This window comes from Mercenaria mercenaria, unplaced genomic scaffold, assembly GCF_021730395.1.
Source record: "Mercenaria mercenaria strain notata unplaced genomic scaffold, MADL_Memer_1 contig_255, whole genome shotgun sequence".
Classification (NCBI taxonomy): Eukaryota; Metazoa; Mollusca; class Bivalvia; order Venerida; family Veneridae; genus Mercenaria; species Mercenaria mercenaria.
The window spans coordinates 1-3,440 of record NW_026460615.1 but is presented as its reverse complement, the minus strand read 5'-3'; the positions used below and the strand labels follow the sequence as shown (position 1 = coordinate 3,440).

Below are 3,440 nucleotides of genomic sequence, written 5' to 3'. Positions count from 1 at the left end.
TAGCGTAGTTGCGCAAAACCTCAACATTTACCAGTTTAATGGTTTCAAGACCTATTATATTCTGATTTTTGTTGATCTCCACTTCATGTCTTTCTGTGGTGTCTGACTATTTCCAATTGTTGAGAATATGTGACATAGAGATGTACACTTCTTCTTGATCGAAGAAAATTAAAGCATACATTGTGGAAAGAATGTGTCAGATATTTGATCTTAATGAAACTTAAGGTGAATTTCATTTTTTTAAATGTTGAGTTATAAAGAATTACGTCCAAAGTTAATGAAACGTTATCATTATACTCGTATTTATAAGTGTGTATAAAATTTAGAATTGCTACAATCTACTTTCGTTGATTTGTGTAAATATATAACATTAGCTGATAAAAAGGAAGATGTTGCTATGTCTTGAGAGTGTATGTGCGTATTGTTTATGTCACAACGGCTTCCACTGTGTAAGGGTTTAAATAAAAAATCAGTAAAATTTCCTGTTTTAAATAATCTTTTATACAGCAACATTTTCAACAACTAAACAGTTTAAGAAAAGCAAAATAATTTACATTGCAAGTAAAATTGTTCTACCACTGTTCAAGCTCACTTCGAGTTTTAACATGTAATTGGGTGCACTAAGATTTGCAAGCAAAATCTGAACATTAGTCAAATGTTAAATCCTGAACCGTTTTCTAGTGTAGATTCAATTGATGTCCCATTCTACTACGTGGTAATTATAATTCGGTTGCAGTCACTCTTGGTCTTTCCCTACGCACATCTAAAACTCTTTAATAAGAACATTTCGTTGGCGCGATACAGTAATTTCTCATTTTTCCCGAGCAATTGTGATGATCACGTGGCCCTGAAACGTTAAACAAAATTAAATAGTAGCATATCATTAAAGACTAAACTGCATTGGTGCGACTTTATACCTTTAAAAATATATCAAAAGGTTGCTCCTTTAAAAAACAGCACATGATAATAATTTAACTGTATAATTTTGCTTTACTTAGCATAATTATCAATGCATATTCTTATTTGTCTCATCGAGTCTTGCCTTGTACTCAAGTTCGGAATCAAAGCCATCATACTCGACTATTTTCGATGACACGCCATATATAGTTATCATGAAAAACAAATTAGAGTAACAAGTTAACTAATGGTTTCCAAAATACTTTCTATTTATATTATCATGTGTCGAAGTGCCTATCTAACTATACCCCTTATATTAAGGTTTATCTACTGTAACATTATTGAAATTAAATCAGTTATTTGTATCCATACCTTTAAGCAGCAACCGACAGTCGTGACAAAGTTTGGTACGGAGACCTAGTTGAGCGTTGAAATCCTTGTCTGGGGTAATTCCGTTAGAGGATGTTCTCCACTTCTCAAATATTATGTCGTACAGCTTTTGGAAAATATAATACGTCAATTATGTCTTGCATGCCGATCACTCAGCAATCCTTTTTAACATATAATGACAATTCCATTGAAGCAGACTAGAAGTTTTGTTTCCTTTTTCATCTTTCATGTACCTAAAATAACAAACATAAGGACATGATAGAACACAATTATATCATACATATGCACGTTTATAGTATACAACATATGTTCAAGATATGCCTCGTTCTTTTAATATTATCTTCAAATGCTTAAATGAAGTTTATGGACCATCTAGTGCAAGCACTCTAACAATCAGTTATTCGAATTAATAGAACTTCCAGGCAAGTGTGATCACATTTACATGAGCACCAGCCCGATGTTAGTCATGCCGGAAATTGGTGAGCCGGGAAGGACATCAGTTCAGTTGGTGAACCGGGAAGGCGAAATTTTAGTTTACTGATTTTTCGGAAAGTTTAGATTCTAATGACTAATCAAGGTATCACTGACATCTGTTTACCATAAAAGAACACCGTCAATGCTTGGATTTATCAGAAATGCATGTAAACGCTTGTTATGCGACAAATATGATGTGGTGAATAGGGAAAGTGTTTCCATGAAGTGCATTGTGCACGAATGTTCTCTTAAACGGAAGGCTTTCTTGAAAAATGCAAACGTAAATGATAAACTAGACGCATGTGCGGGTACTTTCGACTATACGTCATTTCCGAATCTATTGGTTATCAATGTAATAATCGCAAGTTTACTCACCGAATCGAGATGTTTTGACACAAAAAAGCCGCATCGGGAAGTGTTGCGCGCACCTGTTGATGACGTACTATACCACCCCTGATATAGTTTGTTTTAATTATTATGATAAATAAAGTTGATTAGCTTCTTTATTACTGGTAGCTGGTTATATATTGGATTGGTAGATATCAGAGCCAATACACCAAGACCTGGGTATCATAAAGAAAAATGAAGTCCATAAACTGTGACTGTACAATCATACATACATTGAAAAGGCTTGATGAAATGATTAAAAAATAGACTTTTCCTTAAATATATAATACATTCATGCATCCTTAAAGGTGTTTCAGGTAGCAGGAAAATGCATCTTTCCATGTACCATATTAAAAAAATTTCGACGTAGGGAGGGGATACCCCTCCCGAACCCAGGCCTGAGATGATATGGCATTAGTGTCTTTTCATATTGAATTTATGAAACAAGTGTATTATATATATTAGAATAATAAAATGCTCCGTTTTAGGTGAAAATATTCTTAATAGAACATTTTGTCGGAATTATGGCCCATTTTTATGCTAAATAGAAAATTTGATTTTCTTGGTAAAATTTTTCACAGACACTTCGGGTCTGGAACCCATACCCCCTCAAGCCCAAACTACTCATGATGCACCTGTATATATTTTTATCATCATCATTGTATATCCAGACCCAGGCACTATTCACACAATCTTAAACTTATTTGAACTAATTTAAAAAATATACAATCTCTCACTAGCTTTAAAAAAATACACTAGACAAAGAACCATAACAATGTATGTATATCAAAGTAATGGCACTGCCACAAGTAGTCCAAATATATAATAGGACGTTTTAATCAGCTTTTGACTGCCGCTGTCCTGTCACGTTTTAGAGGGATGACAACTAAAAAATATAAGATCATAAAATAAGTCATTCTAATAAGCCAAAATGAGTAAGGCTATGCTACAGGAAGCCTAAGACCCATGTAACTCTTTCCATGTATACACTTGTGAGCGATGGCACCTGCAGGTGATGCTCTTGTTTTACAACCCATTGAATTTAATTTCATCTGTATATATAATAGGGTGAGAAAAATGTGCAGCCAGACTGGGACTCAAATCTGGTGCCTCAGAATACCATTCAAATGCTTTGTTGACTGAACTTAGATTAAATACATGTAGTCACAGACCCATGTTGGGTGCCAAATGTCACAGGGTGAGAAAAATATGCAGCCAGACTGGGACTCACACCTGGGGCCCTCGGAATACTGACCTATACTCTACAGACTGAGATACCTGGCAACCACACA

At 34.6% G+C, this 3,440-nt stretch overlaps 1 long non-coding RNA gene across 1 annotated transcript; it reads right to left on the bottom strand.

Moving 5' to 3' along the window:
- Window positions 1–378: 378 nt before the first annotated feature.
- Window positions 379–2,242, bottom strand: LOC128552368 (uncharacterized). The gene is made up of 3 exons (XR_008369053.1): window positions 2,137–2,242; window positions 1,270–1,520; window positions 379–847 (listed from the first exon to the last, which is right to left on the bottom strand). It is a non-coding gene; the product is annotated as an uncharacterized LOC128552368 (long non-coding RNA).
- Window positions 2,243–3,440: the final 1,198 nt, after the last annotated feature.